This window comes from Protopterus annectens, chromosome 2.part0 (assembly GCF_019279795.1).
Source record: "Protopterus annectens isolate FY-2018-M chromosome 2.part0, PAN1.0, whole genome shotgun sequence".
Taxonomy (NCBI): Eukaryota; Metazoa; Chordata; order Ceratodontiformes; family Protopteridae; genus Protopterus; species Protopterus annectens.
The window spans coordinates 469,482,666-469,509,782 of record NC_056728.1 but is presented as its reverse complement, the minus strand read 5'-3'; positions in this window follow the sequence as shown (position 1 = coordinate 469,509,782).

Here is a 27,117-nt window from a genome sequence, read left to right as displayed (position 1 = left end):
AGATGAGGAGCATGCAGGTAAGGTCCCAGGGCACATTAGTAGACCACTGTTGCTTATCCATCTTCATCTGTAAAGTATCTACATGCATATGTTAGATAACATAGTCTTTTGCTGCTGTGTAGTAATGAACAGATGTGCATAATCTCTAGTATTGTGGCTTTGTACTTTTGATGTACATAAATGCTGTCAAACCCTGTACCAATGCCACAGGTGGAGCTACTGACATTACGTCTCTCACACAACTGTGTAGTTCCCTCTGGTATACAACTGGGGCAGCAACCTGTAGCTCATGAGTATGGAGTTGTTTTGTTCAGGTTTGCCAATACACCAGCCATGTTATGGCCATGGTATTTGCCATGCACACATTTAACACACCTACCCATAATGCATGCTGTACATATTCACTTATTATTGCTGTTAACTGCACTGCATCCCAGTGGTCACCATGGTGGCATATCTGAAGGGTATGTAATAGTCCTGCAATATACCTAATAAATGGTCAGTGCAAGATGTGTGGACAGAGATGAACATAATGGTGGGACAAATGGCCTACAGTAGGGACATGTCTGAAACGTTACCCTTATACAGTGGCTACAACAGTGTATACACCACTATTACAATGGCAACTGTTAATGATCTAAACAATGGCAAATCACAATACCACATTCCACATGTTTTACAATCTGCAATGTGATCCTATCATGAGCAATGAATGTGTAATATAGAATCCTATGTTAGGACAACAAATATGGGGAATACATACCTTAACAAACACTGGAAGCATATGTGTGCACACCCTCCAAATAACATATTGTGGAAGCAGCTTTTGAGGTACTGACAGCATTCACTCTTCTTGAGTACACACCTTCCATCAAGTACAGGGCCTCAATTTCACACCAAGTAATGGTCTGCTATCCAGGAGGTATGTCCATGACATTTGCCCACTCACCTGCAACAGAGGGAGCTGTGGCTTGTACACATCTTACAAACCATGGAATGGATCCCATATCTGAAAAGTAGCACTCAGGAGTGGGAGAAGTAGCCTTTCCTCACCATTGCATATACCATGGCAAACAGTGCAGAAAATCATGCATGTGTGTATGAAGTATGGGACAACATTAATGTAGAAAGTAAACAGATGCCCATCCAAGATGGATGACAAGACATGTTGCAAACTGGTCATGGAGGCTGCCTAGAAACATGCAGCAACACTGAGGGACTTGCAGGAATGTCTAGCAAGTACTGCCTGTGCAGTAACTGTGTCAACAATCACCTGAAATCTACATAAGTGTGGCCTATGGGTTAGGGTAATCAGATGGAAGATGGAAGAGTTGTTCCACAGGAAACATCTTCCAGGGATCTCTACAGGTAGCATATGCATAACATCAAGTCTCCCAAAGGCATAATCTGCAATGTGTAATGGTGTACTGAGACCAAAGATGAAACCTACAGACAGTATTAATAAAGATACATGTGGTGCACAAGCAATACCACACTCCACCTCAGGACCACCATCCCCATTTTTTACCTTGCTGATACCAGTGTACACCTTTAGGTTTGCTGTTCATTAGCAGGAACTAGGCTGGTAGACATGGTGTTCTGAATTTGGAACACTGCAAAATGACACTCGTGTGGCCCATAGTTGTCAACCATCTGCAATAAGGTTGAGGATGGGGAGGGGTGTCATCCTGAAAAACAGCAGTGAACTGAAGCTACATCCAAAGCTCGCTAAGAATGTCTGTATCTGAACACAGTCAAGGTCATGAATTGTGCCAGACATAACCCTGACTCCACAGAATAGTGAAGGCACTGTGTAACCTCCAAGGGCTGTGCACATGAGCTGACCTTGCAATCCGGCAGAGTTGTGGGACATTTGTAGGGTGGAGTGACCAAATAATGGCAAGTGAAGATGGGCCATGCTAGTATACCCCTTCCAGGAATAGTGACTGCTGTAGTTCACTTAACAGGTGCTGCAACAAACCGTTGTGTTAAGGGTGTGCACACTTATGCAATGCATATATTGTATGCATCTCAATAAGCATCTGCATGACTAACACATTTGTTTGATACTGCATTTGACTGCACACATCATATGTCACATAGGTGTGTGTGCAATGTTAACATGCGCAGTATTGTGGCCCCATTGCATATCATGGAAAAGGCTGGCATGTCAACAAGGGTGGTTACACTCCTCATATCCACAGTAAGCTTTGAAGGTTGCCAGTGTAATCAGATTTTATTGCTCATATATGCACTACTGAAGATGAGATCTGCAAATCACAGGTCCTCATATCATCCCAGGTATGTGTCACACAAACATAAAGGGGCTGTGAGCATCAGAGCAAACATAACTGCCACACATATACACATTCAGCAATAGTGTGTACACTCGTGAGGAATGGTTCACAGTACATGCTAGGGTGCTGTACAGTTATACAGCAATACTGTGTACATGGGTGCAGTGTGTTCCAGGGGAAGAGGCATCACCTACTAACACAACTCATGCATCACAGAGATGTATAATGTTGGTAACAGGGATTGAGTATAGCTGCAGTGCATGCTGTTGAGTCCCATATGTCATGCATATTGACTGTTGGGTAATGAGAGGTCTGTGTAACGTCTTTGTGCCACCTCACCTGTAAGTGTGTGTGTGTGTGTGTGTGTGTGTGTGTGTGTGTGTGTGTGTGTGTGTGTGTGTGTGTGTGTGTGTGTGTGTGTGCGTGTGTGAGTGTGTGTATAGGTAAGCAATAACATACAGATCTTAAATTACATTTTTTGTTTTCCACTCACAGGGGGTGAGGTGGGTCAGGGTCCCTCCTGCAGGCAAACTGATGTTAGTGTCCATACAGACTCTGACAATGATGATAGGTATGGTGTGGCACAGGCAGGGTTGTCAGGGGCTGAAGCTGTGCCAGCGGTTGACATCCCACTTTTATCCACCCATCCCTGCACACAGTCACAATGCCTATACATATCCCATCACCAGTGGCCATAGATGAGGGACAGTTGGCAGGTGGTGGCATGGGACAGGACAGTGTGGGGATTATGGCAAGTGTATCTGTACACAGCAGCCATAGCTGGATGAGAAGTGAGGTACCACATAGGCAGATGTACAGGGGTGCTCATAGGAGGGCTGCTGGCCATCATGCCCCTGGCAGAAGTGCCACAACAGGTGTCACCAGATGCATGTTTTGGGCCATCATTGAGGCACAGGCATGTATAGAATGTTACACCAGACAGAGTCTGAGGCTCCAGAGAGCTACTCATTCTGCTGTACTTGACAACATCCGTGATCTTGCAGGTGTCCACTGTTATTTTGCAGAGGTCCTGGATAGACGGTTGGGTGAGATGGTGGGAATCCTTGACCATGTGGTGTCTGTGTTAGAGCATATGGTGTGAGTAGTGCATCAGCCACATGGACATAGGTCAGCATCACCAACAGGTTTAGGTCTACATGGACATGCAACAAGTCACAGCTGCTCCTATAGTGGTAGTACCAGCACCAGCACCGCAGGGGGGTGCTTTCCACACCACAATGCAGCAGGCCACGTGTACATGGTCCTGGCAGGTCCCAACAGGGATGTGGATCCAGCAGACATTTTTCATCATCAGGAGAGAGTAACATATTTGGGCTTCTACTTTGTAGTGCCCATGGAATCCCTGGCAGGCACAGTTCCCTTGTCAATAGCTGGACACAGTGAACTGTACACTCTGCCATGTACGGTCTGCAGCTGTCCAACAAACCCCTGCAAAGAGCAGCCACATGGCAGAACTGTGCATACATACGCACACACATCACCAACACAGCTAGGGCACCTCCATACTTACACATACCACATCTGCACAGCCCAATTGATAAATAACCTCCTAACTCACACGCATGATGTCAACCAAATGGCTCAGCGTAGGTCTCTGGAAAACCTAGAGCATACCTTGTGCATATGATTATACCTGTGCCACATCCCTGTCATCCATACCATCACTGCAGGGACATGCTAATATGGTTCTGATGCACAGGATGAATGTACTAAGGTTTAGCAATGTTATGCTGTTTAACATGTTTTCAGCTGGAATGTTTAATGCTGCGCATAGCGCAGCATCGGGCAGCTCCACTTAATTGGGTTTAAACCATTCTCGGCTCCACAAAGTCTGCTCTTCACTTTTTCCTTTAGAACTGATCTAGTTCTCATAATAAACACCCTATTCCTACTCTAAATCCTGATACTTGCTCACTAAAGCAATTATATAAGTCAGCACTAAAAAATTAAAAGCACTACACCCTCACAAACTCCCCTTGAGTACCTTGTTCCTCATTGGCCCTTTTTTTCAATTATAAAGGAATTCCCAATACTATTCTAGCATGTCCAAAGGTCAGTTGTCAATCTCCTCTCCGGTCCAGCTGGTGAATCTGGGAATCTTGAGGCAATGTTACAACTGCCTCATGTACACAGACAACCCTCTCCTCCTCCCAACAAATTCCAACACATGTGAGAGATGCAAACATATAGCCAAACTGGAGGCTAAGTTCTCTCAACTCAGTACTGGCGTAACCAGTCAGGAGGAGAAGGAAACCACAGTCACTACAATTCCAGTCTCACATAGACCTACCACGACAGCAAACCAAACACATAAACACACAAAAACATACTCGGAGGCTCTAAATAAAAATCTGCCTAAGCAGCAGAGACCTCCAAAGTAGACACCCAAACAACCGCTACCCCAAAACAAAACACGTGCAACACATAGCTCACAAAGCCAGTGTGCCGAACAGTCACAGCCCTTAAGGCTAAACAACACACCTGATACATCAGAGAAAACAAATTAACAATGAGGTAAAAGTGCACGCCCCTTTTATACAAAGCAAAAGGGAAATGACAACATGATAAGGTGAAACTCATTGTAGTAATTGGTAAACAAGTAGAAGCCTTCACAAGAACAACTTGTTCCTCAAAGAGAAAATGCAAACATTAATTCATGTTAGTAATAAGCATTTCAAAGTGTGGAATGTTACCAAAGAAATAAACATAAAATTTAAAATGACATATTTAAAATTCTTAAAATATGTGAAAGAAATCATAACGTTAAAGTAAAAATTCAACATAAAAAGTCATTCAAATAGCAACTCATAAAAAAGTAAGTATAATATGCAGTAATGGATTAAATCTTAGTAAAAAAGTAATGGTAATCCATTATAAGTATGAACCATAATGAGCAACTGTGTACTTTAAAGATATTATTGTATAAGCAACAATAATAACTAAAATCTAGGCAATATTTAACATGAGAGGTGCTACAACAAAGGCACGTCACATGAAGTCAGAAACAAAAAAATTTTGTATATTTTAAAAAAAGTCTTTATGTATGCATAAGAAAGTAAGGAATATCTACAAAGGGGGGTACTACCTTAAATAGCTCCTCAATTTGAGTACTGCTGAGATGTTACAGTTTTCGCTTAAACCCGGTAGCAAAATGCGTCTAAACGCAGTTGCCACTCCAGTTCACGTACTTCTAAGAGTAGAGTTATTGGGCCTCCCCGGATGTTATTGGTCACTTGATCTATGGCCATAAACGAGAAAGAGTGCCCAGGGTGGTTGGCAATGTGTTTAGCCAAAGCGTTAACGTCAGAGTTTTTCTTAATTGCATACATATGCTCATAGACACGGTCCCTTAGTCTGCATCAGTCTTTCCCAGATAAAATGAGGGACAGCAATCACAAAGAGCCAGGTATACAACTGATCTACTTTCACAGTTGAGTGGAGCTTGGATTAAAACTTCCTGTCCCTTATAGTGTAGGTCTGCCCTACCTTCATTTTTGTAACACCAGTTGCAAAAACCACATGGGTACATCCCTGTGCCTGTTAAAGGTTTTTTAGTTAGGTCCCTCTGTAGAAGTTCCTTAAGATTGTTGTTCCTCTTGAAGACAAAATTAGGACAGGGGCCTAATTTCTCAGAGAGGCCAGGACTCCCAAGATAAATTGCCAGTTTTTCTTAATCAATGCAGTGGTAGTCTGAGTGTTGAGACTAAATGTATGGATGTAGCTAATGGCAAAATCGCGTGCATGGTTGGTCAGGGAGATGTCATTAGGAGAGGGGGAACACTCAATGGGTGACAGTAGTGTGTTGTTAGAACTAAGGTCAAGTAGTACATGGCTTTGCAAGATAGGTTTATAAACCCCGTTTATCCTTTTGGCTGTAACTTCAAGCCTAATTTCATCAATGATTCTCGGGTAACCCCTATTAAGGAACATGTTACACAAAAGTGTGCATTCGTTCTGGAAGGTGTCAAAATCACTACACATTCTAACAGCCCTAACCATTTGGCCCTTCACAATAGATTTCTTTTGTTTGAAGGGATGGTGGCTTGTGAAGTGCAAGAACGAATTACAGTAAGTTGGCTTTCTGTAAACACAAGATGTGTAGGTGTTCCTTCCTTTCTCAACTTTACATCGAGGTAATCGATTTCTACAGGTGAAAAAATTGAAGTGAATTTCAAGAAGTCAGTAGTACCATTTAGAAACTGTAAGAAGTCTACGGCTTCTGTGTCATTACCATGGAAGAGGATGAAAATATCATCCAGGTAAGCGTGTGTAAAATTTCACTGTCTGCATCCTTTCACTGGAAAAAGGAAGTTCTTTTCCCAAAACCCATAAAGAAGTTGGCAACTGAGGCCCCACTAAGCGAGCCCATCGCCACGCCTCTTTTTTTTCTGTAAAAATAATCCTTATCAAAAAGGAAGTAATTACATGAAAGGACTATGTCCAAGACTTCTGTAACCAAGTCAATTTCAGTCTGTGGTGCTCCACAGTCTAAAAGCAGGAGGAAATCCATTCGACAGCTTCTTGGTGTGCAATGCACGTGTATAAGTCAACAACGTCGATGCCGCGAAAATCATTCCCATGATCGAGCGGAATGTTGTTGGAGTTGTCTAAAAAGACCAGGAGTCTTTACATACACCCGAAGGTCCTTCAGGTATTTAGACAGGATAGTGTCTGGTTCGCCAATCTGGCGCTGGGATATGTCATAGATGATCTACCATCAACCAGCGCACGCATGGGGGGATTATTGACATCCTTATGGACCTTGGGGATGCCAAACATGACTGGAATTTTTGGCATAGAGATGTCGATGTAATTGTAAGTTTCTATGTCAATCTTACCCTGCAAGAACAAGTCACGGAAGACGCCATCATACTATGGCAAGTGTATTTCATTGAGAGAAGCAAGGGGAATAGGCAGGTGTGTTAAGGACATCGAGCATTTTTTCGTTATACAGTGAATTGTCCATAATTACAAGTCCACCCCCTTTATCAGGTTTGACTACTCGAACTGGGTAATGGCATAATTCATCTAAGAGGAGACTTGTTCTTTAGTAATGTTATACCAAGGAGTTTCGTATAACTATTACATGCCTTAAAGGAATGTCTGATGTCTGCTTCACAGATCCTTTCAAAAAGCTGGAGAGAAGGGTGGATGGGGGGGTTATACACACTCGGTAGTTTGAGAGAATCATGTGGCAAGGCAACTTCATTGCTAAACAGTAACTTGAAATTTAACTTTCGGACAAAAGCATTTAGTTCAATAAGTTCCTTGGATATGTCACCCATTTACTAGGGACAAATGTGTAACCAAGGAAAGTAACTCAACTAATTCCTCCTTAGTTCCAAGTCTGTGAAATTGTAAATAGTGAAGTCCTTTACGGTTAAGTATAATTCTTGGACCTTGATGTGGAAACAAGGGTTAAGGTCAGCAGTCGTGGTGAAGGGAGGAAGAGACACCTGCTGTGTAAGAGTAAATGAGAGTCCTAACAGTCAAGAACTGAGAGACCAGGGGAAGCTTCTTCCCGCTTCTATCTCTTGTTGTGAAACTGTCGGTGGTTGCGGCGTGTTGCCTAAAAAACTGTTGTTGGTTTTGTTAGTATTGGTCCTATTTGTGTTGGTGTTATTATTGCCTTGATTACCCTTCTTAAACCCTTCTTTAATCCCAAGTCACTGCGTTTCAGGGCCTACCTGCCCACTCTACCTCATCTTCGTGGAAAGTGAGGGCTGGCCGAGACAGGGTGGGGTGCAGGGGTTAGGGATGTTCCTGTGGTACTAGTAGTAGTGTTGTGAGATCAGAAGCCTGTAATTTAGATATGTAACGCTGTATCCTGATGTTTCAATCTGTCTCTGACTATTCAAAATTTTTATTTTTGTTAAGCTTTAGTTTGACAAGAAGCGCAGTTAATTATATAGAAAGGGTACGGGTCATAGTCGAACCTGTACCTTTACAAAATTCAAGTCTGCTTTAATCTCCTTGTCTAAAAACATCAATCTCCTTCAGGAGAACACAAACATGTTGGTTATAATGTTTCACAATAAGCTGTAACAGATCTAAACTCTTGCTTTTGAAATAAGTCTTTAAGTCACAAAGGAAATGTTGTTGTTGATTAAGCCTGAAGGAGAAAAAAGTACTACGATTTTATATAGACCTTTTGGAACAAAGTTTCTCATGAATGCACTGGTTAAAGTAACCAATCTCAAGCTGTAACTTTTAAGTTTCCTGGTAGAATTTTACTGTCAAAGATCTTTAATTTATTGGACAGTGACTCATTACTTGAAATGGTATCATGCTGATCAGCTGTACTTTCCATAGGGTTAGAAAAACAAAGTTGTCAGTATTTGTCATCCATTCAGAAAGAAAATGAATGGAGCATTCACATTGTCAGTCTGGCCTGAAAAAGAGCCAGTGTTAACAGCTGCAGCTATACGTAAAGAAGAAGTTGCAGGCCCAGTGGGCCAGGCAGAGTTAGTTGTATTGTAATTAACTGAATGTTCTCCACTACTGTTAACAAGTTCTGCACCTAATAAAGGGCAGGAATACCATTAGGAAAAGTACCTGTAGTTGCCTCAATCTTGTACCACTGTTGACAAGGCCAGCAGATGTAGATGCAGAAGGGCGGTGGTGCATTATGTTCATTGCAGAGTGAAAAGGTTGTCCTGCAGTGTGATAGAAACCAGAGTTCGCCTGTGTAGTATTAGTGGCTGAAGAGCCTTGAGTAGATAAAAGGTATAGAAGCTACCTGGCGGTTCCTGTTGCCATTAATACCTTCCAGTAAGTCAAAAGCTGGGTATTGCTTTCTTATCAGGAGTCCTTCGACTATTAAATGAAATCAGCAAGGCAGGCACATCAAGTAGCGGGATTAGAACTGCTTCCTTCACTCCAGAATTAAGAGAGACGAGGTAGCTGCTGGGACTAACAGGGCCCCTGGCTGGCCATGAAACAAACAGGCAAATGCAAAAGACAAGAACAACTGAATCCAAAAACGTACCACGGAGCCCTTGTAGCTCAGCAACAACAAGTACAGGTAGTCTTAACGAATTTATTTATCACAAAGCACGCGCACGACTGAAGGTGCAGCTTCCTCAGAGAAACAACAAATTAACCAACAATGAGGGTAAAGTGCTGCGCCCCTTTTATACAAAGCAAAAGGGGGAAAATGACAACATGATAGAGGTGAAACTCATTGTGTAGTAATTGGTAAACATAGAAGCCTTCACAAGAACAACTTGTTCCTCAAAGAGAAAATGCAAACATTAATTCATGTTAGTAATAAGCATTTCAAAGTGTGGAATGTTACCAACAAAGAAATAAACATAAATTTAAAATGACATATTTAAAAAATTTTTAAAATATGTGAAGAAATCATAACGTTAAAAGCGTAAAAAATTCAACATAAAAAGTCATTCAAATAGCAACTCATAAAAAAGTAAAGTATAATATGCAGGTAATGGATTAAATCTTAGTAAAAAGTAAAGGTAATCCATTATAAGTATGAACCATAATGAGCAACTGTATGTATCTTTTAAAGATATTATTGTATAAACAAATAATAATAACTAAAATCTAGGCAATATTTAACACATAAGTGCTACAACAAAGGCGACGTCACATTGAAGTCAGAAACAAAAAAATTTTGTATATTTTCAAAAAGAATCTTATGTATGCATGAAAGTAAGGAATATCTACAAAGGGAAATTACTACCTTTAAATAGCTCCTCAATTTGAGTACTGCTGAGATGTTACAGTTTTCGCTTTAAACCCGGGGTAGCAAAATGCGCCTCGAACGCAGTTGCCACTCCAGTTCAACCACGCATTCTAAAGAGTAGAGTTATTACCTCCCCGCCGTTATTGGTCACTTGATCTATGACATAAATCCAGAAAAATTCAGGGGTGGTTGGCAATGTGTTTAGGCCAGCAGCGTTAACGTCATTAGAGTTTTTCTAATTGCATACATATGCTCATATAGACACGGGTCCCTAAGTCTGCGATCAGTCTTTCCCAGATAAATGAGGACAGCAATCACAAAGAGCCAGGTGCATATGCAACTGATCTACTTTCACCGTAGAAGGGGACTTCACTATTTACACCTACAGACTTGGAACTAAGGGAGGAATTAGTTGAGTTACTTTCCCTTTTGGTTACACACATTTGTCCCTAGTAAAATGGGTGACATATCCAAGGAACTTTATTGAACTAAAATGCTTTGTCCTAAAAAGTTAAATTTCAAGCGTTACTGTTTAGCAATGAAGCTGCCTTGCCACATGATTCTCTCAAACTGAATGGAGTGTGTATAACCCCCATCCACCCCTTCTCTCCAGCTTTTGAAAGGATCTTGTGAAGCAGACATCAGACATCTTTACAGGCATGTAATAGTTATACCAAACTCCTCGGTATAACATTACTAAGCATATGTGTGCACACCCTCCAAATAACATATTGTGGAAGCAGGTTTTGAGGTACTGACAGCATTCACTCTTCTTGAGTACACACCTTCCATCAAGTACAGGGCCTCAATTTCACACCAAGTAATGGTCTGCTATCCAGGAAGTATGTCCATGACATTTGCCCACTCACCTGCAACAGAGGGAGCTGTGGCTTGTACACATCTTACAAACCATGGAATGGATCCCATATCTGAAAAGTAACACTCAGGAGTGGGAGAAGTAGCCTTTCCTCACCATTGCATATACCATGGCAAACAGTGCAGAAAACCATGCATGTGTGTATGAAGTATGGGACAACATTAATGTAGAAAGTAAACAGATGCCCATCCAAGATGGATGACAAGACATGTTGCAAACTGGTCATGGAGACTGCCTAGAAACATGCAGCAACACTGAGGGACTTGCAGGAATGTCTAGCAAGTACTGCCTGTGCAGTAACTGTGTCAACAATCACCTGAAATCTACATAAGTGTGGCCTATGGGTTAGGGTAATCAGATGGAAGATGGAAGAGTTGTTCCACAGGAAACATCTTCCAGGGATCTCTACAGGTAGCATATGCATAACATCAAGTCTCCCAATGGCATAATCTGCAATGTGTAATGGTGTACTGAGACCAAAGATGAAACCTACAGACAGTATTAATAAAGATACATGTGGTGCACAAGCAATACCACTCCACCTCAGGACCACCATCCCCATTTTTTACCTTGCTGATACCAGTGTACACCTTTAGGTTTGCTCTTCATTAGCAGGAACTAGGCTGGTAGACATGGTGTTCTGAATTTGGAACACTGCAAAATGACACTCGTGTGGCCCATAGTTGTCAACCATCTGCAATAAGGTTGAGGATGGGGAGGGGTGTCATCCTGAAACACAGCAGTGAACTGAAGCTACATTCAAAGCTCGCTAAGAATGTCTGTATCTGAACACAGTCAAGGTCATGAATTGTGCCAGACATAACCCTGACTCCACAGAATAGTGAATGCACTGTGTGACCTCCAAGGGCTGTGCACATGAGCTGACCTTGCAATCCGGCAGAGTTGTGGGACATTTGTAGGGTGGAGTGACCAAATAATGGCAAGTGAAGATGGGCCATGCTAGTATACCCCTTCCAGGAATAGTGACTGTTGTAGATCACTTAACAGGTGCTGCAACAAACCATTGTGTTAAGGGTGTGCACACTTATGCAATGCATATATTGTATGCATCTCAATAAGTATCTGCATGACTAACACATTTGTTTGATACTGCATTTGACTGCACACGTCATATGTCACATAGGTGTGTGTGCAATGTTAACATGCGCAGTATTGTGGCCCCATTGCATATCATGGAAAAGGCTGGCATGTCAACAAGGGTTTGTACACTCCTCATATCCACAGTAAGCTTTGAAGGTTGTCAGTGTAATCAGATTTTATTGCTCATATATGCACTACTGAAGATGAGATCTGCAAATCACAGGTCAGGCATTAACTATTGACATCAGTCCTCATATCATCCCAGGTATGTGTCACACAAACATAAAGGGGCTGTGAGCATCAGAGCAAACATAACTGCCACACATATACACATTCAGCAATAGTGTGTACACTCGTGAGGTATGGTTCACAGTACATGCTAGGGTGCTGTACAGTTATACAGCAATACTGTGTACATGGGTGCAGTGTGTTCCAGGGGAAGAGGCATCACCTACTAACACAACTCATGCATCACAGAGATGTATAATGTTGGTAACAGGGATTGAGTATAGCTGCAGTGCATGCTGTTGAGTCCCATATGTCATGCATATTGACTGTTGGGTAATGAGAGGTCTGTGTAACATCTTTGTGCCACCTCACCTGTAAGTGTGTGTGTGTGTGTGTGTGTGTGTGTGTGTGTGTGTGTGTGTGTGTGTGTGTGTGTGTGTGTGTGTGTGTGTGTGTGTGCGTGTGTGAGTGTGTGTGTGTATAGGTAAGCAATAACATACAGATCTTAAATTACATTTTTTGTTTTCCACTCACAGGGGGTGAGGTGGGTCAGGGTCCCTCCTGCAGGCAAACTGATGTTAGTGTCCATACAGACTCTGACAATGATGATAGGTATGGTGTGGCACAGGCAGGGTTGTCAGGGGCTGAAGCTGTGCCAGCGGTTGACATCCCACTTTTATCCACCCATCCCTGCACACAGTCACAATGCCTATACATATCCCATCACCAGTGGCCATAGATGAGGGACAGTTGGCAGGTGGTGGCATGGGACAGGACAGTGTGGGGATTATAGCAAGTGTATCTGTACACAGCAGCCATAGCTGGATGAGAAGTGAGGTACCACATAGGCAGATGTACAGGGGTGCTCATAGGAGGGCTGCTGGCCATCATGCCCCTGGCAGAAGTGCCACAACAGGTGTCACCAGATGCATGTTTTGGGCCATCATGGAGGCACAGGCATGTATAGAATGTTACACCAGACAGAGTCTGAGGCTCCAGAGGGCTACTCATTCTGCTGTACTTGACAACATCCGTGATCTTGCAGGTGTCCACTGTTAGTTTGCAGAGGTCCTGGATAGACGGTTGGGTGAGATGGTGGGAATCCTTGACCATGTGGTGTCTGTGTTAGAGCATATGGTGTGAGTAGTGCATCAGCCACATGGACATAGGTCAGCATCACCAACAGGTTTAGGTCTACATGGACATGCAACAAGTCACAGCTGCTCCTATAGTGGTAGTACCAGCACCAGCACCGCAGGGGGGTGCTGTCCACACCACAATGCAGCAGGCCACGTGTACATGGTCCTGGCAGGTCCCAACAGGGATGTGGATCCAGCAGACATTTATCATCATCAGGAGAGAGTAACATATTTGGGCTTCTACTTTGTAGTGCCCATGGAATCCCTGGCAGGCACAGTTCCCTTGTCAATAGCTGGACACAGTGAACTGTACACTCTGCCATGTATGGTCTGCAGCTGTCCAACAAACCCCTGCAAAGAGCAGCCACATGGCAGAACTGTGCATACATATGCACACACATCACCAACACAGCTAGGGCACCTCCATACTTACACATACCACATCTGCACAGCCCAATTGATAAATAACCTCCTAACTCACACGCATGATGTCAACCAAATGGCTCAGCGTAGGTCTCTGGCAAACCTAGAACATACCCTGTGCATATGATTATACCTGTGCCACATCCCTGTCATCCATACCATCACTGCAGGGACATGCTAATATGGTTCTGATGCACAGGATGAATGTACTAAGGTTTAGCAATGTTATGCTGTTTAACATGTTTTCAGCTGGAATGTTTAATGTCATGCGATAGCGCAGCATCAGGCAGTCTGCCAATTGGGTTTAAACCATTCTCGGCTCCACAAAGTCTGCTCTTCACTTTTTCCTTTAGAACTGATCTAGTTCTCATAATAAACACCCTATTCCTACTCTAAATCCTGATACTTGCTCAATAAAGTAATTATATAAGTCAGCACTAAAAAATTAAAAGCACTACACCCTCACAAACTCCCCTTGAGTACCTTGTTCCCCATTGGCCCTTTTTTCAATTATAAAGGAATTCCCAATACTATTCTAGCATGTCCAAAGGTCAGTTGTCAATCTCCTCTCCGGTCCAGCTGGTGAATCTGGGAATCTTGAGGCAATGTTACAACTGCCTCATGTACACAGACAACCCTCTCCTCCTCCCAACAAATTCCAACACATGCGAGAGATGCAAACATATAGCCAAACTGGAGGCTAAGATCTCTCAACTCAGTACTGGCGTAACCAGTCAGGAGGAGAAGGAAACCACAGTCACTACAATACCAGTCTCACATAGACCTAGCACGACAGCAAACCAAACACATAAACAAAAAACATACTCGGAGGCTCTAAATAAAAATCTGCCTAAGCAGCAGAGACCTCCAAAGTAGACACCCATGCAACCGCTCTACCCCAAAACAAAACACGTGCAACACATAGCTCACAAAGCCAGTGTGTAACAGTCACAGCCCTTAAGGCTAAACAACACACCTGATACTTGTAATAGGTGACTCTATCATCAGGCCACTGACGTCCGGCCACCAGGCTGAACAAGGAGAAGGTCACGGTGAGCTGCCTGTCGGGTGCTAGGATCCGCCACATAACACAAGCACTCAGGTCACTCCAAGGCAAGTACAAATATGACTCAGTCATTGTCCATGCTGGTGTGAATGACCTGAGACGTACCTCCCTGAACTACATGAAAAGAGACATAGAGGAGCTCTCTGAGCATGTAGCCCAGGCCGGTATGACCCTGAGCTTGAGAAGCATCTTACCCTCACCAAGAATGATGCCACAATATGAAGACAAGATGATCAATTTCAACAATTGGCTTAGGTATTGGTATCATTCAAAGGGGATCCAATGCCTGTCAGCCTGGGAGGACATGCTCGACAAGCCACGATGCTTCACTAGGGACGGCTTGCACCTGTCACCCCTGGGCTTTCGGATATTGGCAAAGGCTCTTGCCACCTACATAGTGCCTTTTTTAGGCAAGGCTCAAAAGACAAACCCACCTCCAGAGGTATCACAAGGAATAAGAAACTAAGAGTAATGCTACTCAACGCCAGAAGTCTAAACCTCAAGATGCACACACTCAAAACTCTCCTTAGCATGGAGAACATCGATATCTGTACAGTAACAGAAACCTGGTTCAAGGCTCCAGAGAGCACCCCAGCACTACCAGGTTATACCACATACCATGCTTTTCGGCCCCAAAACTTGGACCGAACCACAAAAGGAGGGGGAGTATCAATATTCGTCAAAGATACCCACACCTCCAGGTTGGTGGCACAGCATGAAGCATCAGAGACTATCCATGTGCAACTAACAGTGGGTAAAACTGCCTTCCAGTTTATAGCCTGCTACAGACCACCCTCCCAAACCCAGGAACCCCACTTGGCCTTCCTGAGAACACTGAAAATATGAAGGTCTCTCCAAACACCATTATATTGGGTGACTTCAACTACCCAAACATAGACTGGGAGCATTACTCTAGCTCCAACACCCTAGCCCAAAGGTTCCTAGAATTTATAAACTCAAATGCTATGGAACAACTTGTTACCACTCCCACAAGAGGGGAAAACATACTGGACCTGATCATCACCAACATGGGGGCTCTGTGCTCCAGACCAGAAGTGTAACCCTCACTGGTAAGATCAGACCATAAACTAATCTCACTGGATATTCACATCCCGACTCCACCCCCTGCCCAGAAAACCACAGTGAAAAACTTCTCTAAAACAAATTTCACACTCCTCAAAACTGAGGTGGAATCCTTCAAAGCCCCCGGGCCTGTGGAAAATATGGCCCAGACCGTAGAATCCTTTATAAACGCATTCTATGAACACCTTCAGGAAGGCATGGATCATGCAATCCCAAATAAAACCAAGACCCAATCCTCCAAAGGCAGGCGTCCTGTCTGGTGGACCCCAGCCATAAACAAACTATACAATAGAAGGACGAAGCTACTACATGATAGAGCAAAATCCCAAAAAGGGAAGGCATCTCTGATCAGTATTAGCAAAAAACTACGGGCACTCATAAAATCGTCTAAGGCCAGCTTCAAGAGAAAAATTGCACAGGACACTAAGGATAATCACAAGGCTTTCTTTAGTTATGTTAGGAACCTGGGTGGGAATTCCCAGATATGCTCAGAATTAGTCCAAAATGACAAAAAATACACCAAACCCACAGACATTGCCAACATCCTAGTTGACAGGTTCAGCGCAAACTTCTCCCCCCCCCCACCAAAAGGGCAAATATCTGTCCCAGCAGAGTGCTGTCCCCCTGACATCTCAGATGCTCAGGTAAGAGCTGCCCTCTCCAAAGCAAAAAACACAGCATCAATGGGGCCAGACGGTGTCCTGGGCTGCGTCCTAGATGAACTCCAAGAAGAGCTAAACCCAAACATAAAACTACTGTTCAATCTCAGCCTTACTACAGGATATGTACCCAAAGAGTGGCATACAGCAACAGTGGTCCCTCTTCACAAAGGTGGTGCTTCAACGGATCCTGGGAACTATCGCCCCATAAGCCTGACTAGCTTGGTCTGCAAAGCTATGGAAAGGATCATCATGGACCTCATAAATAAAGATATTGGGGACCTACAGACACTGGATCCTACCCAGTTCGGCTTTGTTAAGGGCAGATCCTGCCTCTTAAACCTGGTCAATTTCTTTGAAACAGCCACCAAGGCCATTGACAAGGGGAAGGTGGTCCACACAACCTACCTGGACCTCGCAAAAGCTTTCGATACAATACCCCACTCGGGTATTATAGATAAGCTCACCAGCTTAAATATAAACCCCTATCTCACTAGATGGGTTGCAAACTGGCTCAAGGACAGAACCCACATGGTTAGAATTGCTGGAGCCATGTCAGACTCCAAACCAATTACAAGTGGCATCCCATAAGGCTCAGTCATGGGACCTCAATTGTTCGGTATATATTTCTTGGAGGTACAGGCCAACATGGAAGGACTGTGGCTGACCAAGTTCGCAGATGACTGCAAACTAGGTACCATAATCAACTCTCCAGCCGACACAAGCATCCTACAAAATGGCCTCATAGAAACAGACAACTGGTGCCAGAGCCATGGTCTCAAGCTAAACGCCAAAAAGTGTATAGTCATCCCCTTTGGCAAAAACAAAGTGCCCACAAATTACCACATAGGTGGTAATCCATTAAGTACGGAAGAAGTAATTAGGGACCTGGATACCCAAGTTGATAGCAATCTCTCATTTGAAAACCACGTGGCCAAAGTGGATAGAAAAACATTTTATATAGCCCACCTAATCATGAAGGGATTCACATCTAGATCAGGGGAGGTCATTGTACCTCTTTACTCATCCCTCATCAGGCCCATAATTGAGTACAATGCCCCTTTTGGGATGTACCTTACCAGACACCTGCAGCAACTGGAAAGACCCCAAAAGTACCTCATCAAGAGGATCAAAGGGCTCAAACAGATGCCATATGCTGCCCGGATAAAGAAACTACAGCTCTACTCAGTGGCATACCACCTGCTCAGAGGCAATCTGTGCCTGACGTATAAAGCCATGTCCAACCTGGAATTAATGGACATGCTGCACCTCAGAAAATCCAAATCCCATCGATCTACGCACTCGAGAGACTTGAACCTCAGCACTGAAATAAATAGGATATGCTGGAGGGACAGATTCATAACCCAGAGGCTCCCTTCACTCTGGAATAAAATCCCAGTCCAGGTTAGGCAGAGTCCCTCATTGACTCTCTTCAAGAGGAATCTTGATGAGTGGATGGGAGATCGTAGGTTTACCCCGGGTATCACTTCTGTGTCTCTGTTAGACAGAGGCACAGTATACTAACCTCGAAAAAGGGCATAGCAAAATTCATTTAAAATGGCTGGCGAAAGCCAAACACACTCTGGCTAGGCTTATAAATGCCCTAGGGCAGATAGCCTAGTATGAACCTATGAACCTATGAACCTATGTCAGAGTGTGTAGCTGTCCAGCCATGATGCATTATAGCTGTTATTAACAGTGACTGATTGTGGTCTCCATAATGTATTTAGTTTGTGTTGTAGGTGTATATGTGTCAGCAGGATGTTGGTCTGCTGTCCTTTCCTACAAGGGGTATGGCACTGTGGTGACACATTGACTGTGTCATATAATGGGTACAGCTGAACACAACTAATGTGTCTGTATAACAGCTACTGCATGTCCCAGATAGCTGATAGGTCTGAGGGGTGTATACAGGTGAGTGCATGGTGGCTGATGTCATCAGCTCTTTAACAGTGGACAATGGTAAGTGTACTGGGTGGCACACACCAAATGCTTGTGAATAACACTCGCGCACAGAGACTTTGGCGTTTATGCAATAAACAGAGAAGACTGTACACATGGATGTGCTTAATTTTGCAGTGAACTCAGTTTGGCCTATGTAATTCCACCAAGACAAAATAGGCAAACATCACATTAGTAAATAATCAGTCTCCCAGTTTAATGCCATTAACAATGGTACTGGCAGAGTATATGTCCTCTTCCCCAATGTAGTGCAATCCTGGAGTTGGTAAACATAGGTGTACTGTTGTGGGTGGCACAGCCCCCCACTTTGGAGGGTGTGGGGTGTTGTAGTACCACACATAGTGTAATTAATGACTACTTAACCTGTTAACATAAACTCTACACTATAACAGCAGACTAAGTGGGGGGATACACACAACAATAACCACAATGAGGGTGGCTGTGCCCACAACAACCACACCCAACTATATATACCAACTCCAGTATTGCTGTGCAGCTGTACAGTGGGGAAGAGGGAATTTACACATCCACAACTAGTTTTGATGGAATGAATTTCCACAAGATTATTATTTTGAAATGTTAGCTTTTGCCAGTTAGTTCTCAGACAAATGATCTCCTGGGACATGTATTTTCTGCAAACTGAAGTAGATCACTTCACATACACACACACTTACTTGGTAACACTGAGAGTAGAACCCCTACCTAGGGACTTATTGCTACTAATGTGTTTGGCTTTAATTGCACACACCACAGAGATTTTAGGATGAGGTGTGTCCTGAGTTTCTTGTTAAGTGAAGAACATCACCAGGCCTTGTACAGTATGGTAATGGGGGTTATACTGGACAAACACATAACAGTCATAGACACATCTGACAGACATAGGTTTAGCAGTGCTAACTACCTTGTCAGTGAGTCCATTCTGTTACAGAGAATTTGCACACGTCCAGCATTGGGCTGGATAGTGTAATCAGTTACCTGTATGGTTGATGGTGACCTTGGGACATGTACTGGGTGTACCATAGTGTAAAGACAGTATACCCAGCACCCACATCTCACATTGGATATTGTATTCACTGAAACCCATGATAATGCTCTGACATACCCACAACCACACATTGACCAGGACTGCAATACAACCCCTTGTCTATCTAATCAGTGCTACTACAGGGATATGCATTTATTGCACATGCTACAGAGATAGTAGGGTGAGGGTTTGTCATCGCTCTCCTAATGTCAGCAATATCACTATTCCTTATAATGTATGGCAAGGTTTATTGTATTTGGAGAATGTGGCCTTGGAATGCTGTCTCCTACAGATATAAACACTTGCACACATACACACACACTTGTCAGGACTCAGAGGGTAACCCACTCCTATCTACCCATTTGTAGAACAGTGTTATGCTGGTACTGCAAGCTCTGGGTTGCCCATATGGTGAAGAGTGTAACAAGGCATATTTAATGTCAGTTACAGCATCAGCCATTTCAGAGTATTGGGGGGTGTAGTGGGTGAGAAGGCCCTCAGGGTATTGTCAACTACAAGTTACAAACACACAGAAACTATTATTCTTAGTAAAGCACACTGACACATTTGTCAGTACTGGGGTCCATAGGTGCAGGTGATCTTAGCTGTGTACCAGGCATATGTCCATGGAGAGATGAGAAGAGTAGTGCATGTGGGTACACTGGTATCATGGCAGCTGACATTTGTCAGCAGGCCATCAATCAACTGATGCCACTTGAGTGATCCCCAGGGTGACAGTTAAATTCAACATCCAATCACCTGGTTTTCTCTTGCAGAGGGCCAGTAAGGTGCTGCAATTGACATGTATGCAACATATATTACATAACATGGCTAGTGTCTTGGTTAAAGACCTGTACCCAAGCATGTTCTGTTGACTGTGGTAATCTGGCTGAGGTATCCATTGCATGTTGTGCATACAGGGTGGGGTTTCCTAGCTGTGACATTCATAACACAGCAGGGCAGACATGTCGGTGTCAGTCAATCATAGATTGCCTGTAAGCAGCCAAGATGGATACCTGACATCTGCACATCTGTACAGAGGACAGACAGAAATCAGCAAGCCAACAGGTTATTCATTAGGATGAATGTTTTGACAGATAGACATCTGGCACTGATAGGTATGCCATTACTACATGACAGCAGCCCTCAATGACATGTCGTAAACACATAGTAGTCTACAGTTAATATCCACATATCAGATCAATATCCAGTAGCAGATGCTTAACATGCAGCTCACACACCAAGAACATGATAGTCAGTATTCAGAGTCCAGCTTTGTATGCAAGGTGTATGGTTTCAGTACTACAATCTGCAATCTACTCTTACTTGGAAAAGCACTGTTAAAAGTAGTAGTGTAATGATACAATACATGCAAGTATGACTGCATATAACCTGAGATATTACCCATGTATTAAACACGTACAAAGAGAAAAGATTGTTGCACTAGCGATGTATACTCAGGTGTCCCATACAGTATACTCACACCTCTTGCTACTGTAATAACAGCACATAGAAAGCATGTTATGTACATGGAATTAAATATACTTATTAAAGATGTCATTATCCTGCTATTTTATCTGACTGGAATGTGATCACTGGTTACTAGGGCTGAGCTATGCTTAGCAGGTATAAGCATTGCTTAAATGTAAATACTAAGCAGATTTGCGCAATGATAAGCAAACCTTACATGGTGTAAGTGCATTTTCATTTAATCATATGTTAGCACTGCTTAGCTTCATGCAAACCCACTTAAAGCTGCTCAAAACTAACTTAACCAATCTGTATCCAACAGTCCTTGTTCTGCCTAACAACAAAATAAACAGCCCTTGTATGTCTTTCCCTTGGAAAAAAAAAATCGATGTTCTGACAGTTAGAGATTGTAAGCTTTCGCTTACAAAGGGTCGATTAATCACCGTTCACTTTTTTAAGCCCTATATATATATATATATATATATATATATATATATATATATATATATACATATATGTATATAAAACATATGCCCATAACATGTAGTGGAGTCACCCCTCAGGAACAATAGTCGCAACCTCTTAGTGCAAGGGAATGTAATATAAGTATTGTGGGTATTCATGTAGAATGTTGCTACAGTAACAGGGGTTGTGTCAACAGACATGTCATGTAGGAAGTCACTTCTGATACTGACATGTACGCCATCTGTTACTGACAGACATCATAAGATCATCATAGTGAAGTATCACACAAATCACAGTAATGATCCTGTGGAATACAGCAGAGATATGATTAATAAACATGGACAGTCTGACACAATCTGGTCAGTCCAGAGTTATACACAGAACTCCATAGTGCAAGACGTGTGGACCAAGCCTGACAATGTGGATGTTTACAGCCATGAAAATGGGGATATCACACAAATACTGGAATAGATAAGCTGACACGGTTGATGCATTCACGCCCTCTTGTCTGTCTTAACACATAATAACCGGAGGAGTAGAGGTTCCAAGCTGACATACATCTTCACAGCATCCCACTGCTTTTTCAGAAATACACAACACTTATGGTGGCCAGGCAACAGTACAGCTGACAAATATCTGGACATAGCATTACACTAGGTAAATACAGTGAGCTGCTAGGCATGTCACAAAGCACAGTGTAAACTACAGGCAGACTGCCACAACACTGACCCAAGTTTCCTATGGGGGAATACAAATGTACTTGCAAATATAGCAGGCACTACAGGCATATAACAGCATGGAGTAACAGACTCCAGTGTGAAAGTGCATACCCACAACCAGTCTCAACACAGTCACAGTTACATTATGGTAAGCCTAGTTAATAGTACAGTGTATGGACTGTGTGAACAAAACCATCCTCATATTTTCCACTCACACACTAACCCTACATATACTGGCCCAATACACAGTGTAGTCTGATGCCTGACTGTGGTATGGGACATGTCTCAGTCTGGCCGTACAAACATATACGCTGATAGGGCACCGGAAACTGGAGCAGCATGCAATGTCAGATAGAACAGGACCAAAAACAATGACATCTATCACAGTCAGTTCACAGGCCAAGTAACATACTCACAATACACTGCTACACATTACTGACACTCTGCAACAATCACCATAAGTGCACAGACCTCATTACTGTAAACACAACAGAATGTCCAGGTTTTGTCATCAAATATAAGGCCTACTATACATGACATGTCTTGCAGTCTGATATCTCACTGGCTTGTTAACAGGTATGATGTCAGTAAATAATGATATACTGTACATATGCACCTCTTACTGCATGACATATGGACAAAGGGTGACAGACTTGGGGGACAGAGGCACAAACACAGGGCCAATATTGACATATTGCTGTGATAAACTGAGAAATTTCCTGATGTAGCAGGGTTTGTTGTGACATATCTCTTCTGAGGGATATGAAGTCATTAACTCACATGGATGTCACCATGTACTGACTGCAATCATCAGAGTATGCTACTGCATTTCTAAAGTTAGGAAATGTGTGAGTAACACACCACATGTAAGACACCAAACTGTGGCCAGTCTGCAGATAGCCCTACATGTGACAATTTCCTCAACCACATAACACTGTCATGCCAGACTTTAAATCATGTAGAACAGCCATATCCAGACAAACCCTGTTAAACCAACATTACTTCAAATGTAGAACAGAGAACTGCGGTGGTGGTGCTGCGGTAGCGTTGTCGCCTCACAGTTAGACGTTAAAGCCCGTCACAGTGTGACTCATTTAAAGAATTCTCGCCGCGGACTCCATTGTGTGGAAGCAAGCCAGCATGTAAAACTCTACTGCCCGCCCGAGTTCCCTAACGAAGACACACAGACACACACACTTCAAATGTAGAACAGCAATACTTACATTCTGTCCCCATGTCTGGAACATTCCCCCTCCTGTTTATTGGCCTGTCTCCACAGTGTATGTTGTAAGAGGTATTTCCAACTACCCTCTGTGATGCTGTTTGTGAGACACTCACATGAAGACCTGCTCACAGTGAAGGAAAAGGGTCAACACCCACATGAAGTGCTTAGTTATAGGAGTGTATTTCCATGCAATTGGCTATAGGAATGACACCACAGCTGTTCCACATGCAATTAGCAAGTGGGGGACTGCAATTCATGCAGAGGCCATCAGCTGATCATGAGCATTACTTACAAAACTCAAGCTGCTGCCGATGCAAAAATAGATTTACTTTTCCACATCCACCAGAGAGGGAGAGAGGGTGAGAGGGAGAGAGAGACAGTCACAAAGTAAGAAAGGAAGAGAGTAAGAGAGTAAGAGTCAAGTATGTTTGTGTATGATCCGTGGGTGGAGAGTAGTATCTGGTTATTATAGCAGTTGCCTATATTGTTTACTAATCCATACTGTCACATAGTAATTGCACATGGCTGTACACATTTATGGCTGAGGATAGTCTACAACAACCTCTACAGTGTTTGAAAACTTTTTGCCTTGTAATGTGGACATTGGGTCTTATAGGTCCTCAATATAATGATGCAGCAAAACCCACACTGCAATGGATCCTGTCATTACACAATCACCCCAACACTCACACAGGATACTGATGACACACACAAACACACACTTACCAATATTGAGTTTCAAACCCCTACCTGAGGATGCCTTGCTATTACATTGTTACACAGCTATTGATGCGCCACAGAGCTTACATGCTGGAAAGCTGTACAAAAGTATCTTTGAAGGTGATTGACATCAGCAACAGTGTTAAAGTAGGGATAAGGAAAGGGTAGTAAGTATGAATGTTCACAAAATCAGGTGTCAAGGAACAAACACACACACACACACACACACACAAACACACACACACACACACACACACACACACACACACTCTCTCTCTCTCTCTCTCAGAGAAACACACACATTATCAAAGTTGGCAGGATCAAGATTTGAATTCCTACCTAGCTAGTTTGCTACACTACAGTATTATGCAGTTATCGCAAGTGCCACAGAGCTTATAGAGCTGAAGCATTGCCAGAGGGTTATTTCAAGGTGAATGACATTAGCAGGTGTGCTAAAGTAGGACAATGGGAGGTGTAGTGAGTGTGAATGGCTTCAATATCCTTCATCTCCACACACACACACACACACACACACACACACACACACACACACACACACACACACACATTTGCCAGTACTGAGATGCATAGGTTCATTGCTTCACAGGTGTGTAGTAGGTGAATGGGCCTGAAGGCTCTACAAGGCTAGGCAAAGGGAATACCTTGGCATCAAGCCACATGACAATAGTCTCCAGTGTGGCTCAGGGGTGTAGTCCCTGGAGTGGTTCCCAGGGGTGTGTACTGTATTCATCATCCACTCATCTGGGTTACTATTGTGGGTGGTCAGTGATGTGCACTGCTTCCCATGTATGTGATCTATATTCCATAATATGGACAGTGTCTGGGTTGTGCACATGTCCCACACGCATGTTCTTTGATGTGTGGAAGCATACTTGAGGTCTCTGGGGCATGTTGTGTGGACAGATTGTTATCTTTCTATGTAGCATTCCTGACCTCATTTGGTGAGACCTGGCTATGTAACTGATGTTGTGCTTGAACCTACCTTGACAGCATGATACAGGTATTCAGTGGAGTTAGTTGTGTCTGTCCATACAGGGCATATGTATAAAGCATGGTATTCCCTTTGTGGGTTACATTTACAGACTTTACAGTTGTTGCAGGTGTCCAGTGGGGAACATAGAAAAAGGGCCACTGTAAACATTTATTTGCCTACTTCGGGGATGGAACAGGGTGCATGTCCTTTTTCTTGCTGGATAACACACACTCAGTCAGATGTAACACATCAAAGTACTTTCTGATGTCAGTGGTACTGTTGTGGTCAACAGGCATGTAGTCCACTGTAATCACACTGTGGTTACTTTCTGTGAGGCAATATGCAGGGAACTACCAATATAGTGGTTGTTGCCTAGCCAAGTGTGTTTGTGTATGAAACATGGGTGGAGAGTGTTTACTGAGCAATAGAAGGGTTGCCTGTATTGTTCACCAATCCACAATGTCACATGTAGGTCTATGGATTGTCTACACCAGCATCTACAGTGTTTGACATCTGTTGTCCTTGTAAGGTGGACATTGTGACATATAGTAGGTCCTCAACATAATAATTTATCAAAATTGCCCCACAATGGATCCTGATATTACACAATCCCAGCAACCTCCATACAGGATACTGATTCCAGATGCACTCACATAAACTTGCCAGTATTGAGATTGAAACCCCTATCTAGCTATGTATTGTTACTATAGTGTACCACAATTATCACACACGCCATGGAGCTTATAGGATGGATGTTGACCCAAGGTACTTCTAAGGTGAGGAACATCGCCAGCCCTTGTAAATACTGGCATTGGGTGATGTAGTGGGTGAGAGATCCCAAAAATAATTTTACCCTACACACACATTTATATTTGTCAGGGGTGAGGTTCAAATCTCTATCTAACAATCTTTAGGGACCATTAGGTTTCGCGTTTACCACATACACCACTGACCTGACATGGTTTAGGGTTGGCGACAGGTGCTTCTAAGGTGGATGATATCTGCAGGACTGCTAAAGACAGGCTATGATATGTGTCCTGGGTGTAAATGGGACCAAGATCTTTGAAGTACAAACATACATATGCACACACACAAACACTTGCCACAGATGAGATTCAAACCCATACCTATGTAGTTACTGCTACTACATTGTTGAGCCTTTATGGCATGCACCATGGAACTTATATGTCGGAAAGCTCTCCACAGGTATCTTTGAAGGTGAGTAACATCAGCAGCAGTGCTAAAGGAGGGGTAAGGGGAGAGTAGTAAACATGAATGTCCATAAAATCAGGTATCATCAAAGGCACACACACTCTCTCACACAAACAAACACAGTCTCACATTTGCCATGTCTGGGATTAGAACTACTACCTACCTAGTATTCTACACTATAGTATTACGCAGTTATCACAAGTACGACAGAGTTTATATGTCAGAGACTTTTCCACGGGTATCTTTGAAGGTGACTAACATCAGCAGCAGTGCTAAAAGAGGGGTAAGGGGATAGTAGTACATGTGAATGTCCATATAATCAGGTATTATCAAAGACACACACACACTCTCTCTCTCTCTCTCTCTCTCTCTCTCACAAACACACACAGTTTTACAGTTGCCATCTCAGAGATTAGAACTCCTACCTATTTAGTATACTCATGGACTCAAAATCATTAATCTCTACACACACACACACACACACACACACACACACACACACACACACACACACACACACACACACACACACACACACATGTACATACACAAACACACAGTTCCTACCTAACTAGTATGCTACACTATAGCATTACACAGTTATTGTAAGCACCACGGAGCTTAGAGGGTTGGTATTTTTCCAAAGGGTTATTTCAAGGTGACTGACATCAGCAGGCTTGCTAAAGTAGGGCAATGGGAGGTGTAGTGATTCTGAATGGCCTCAAAA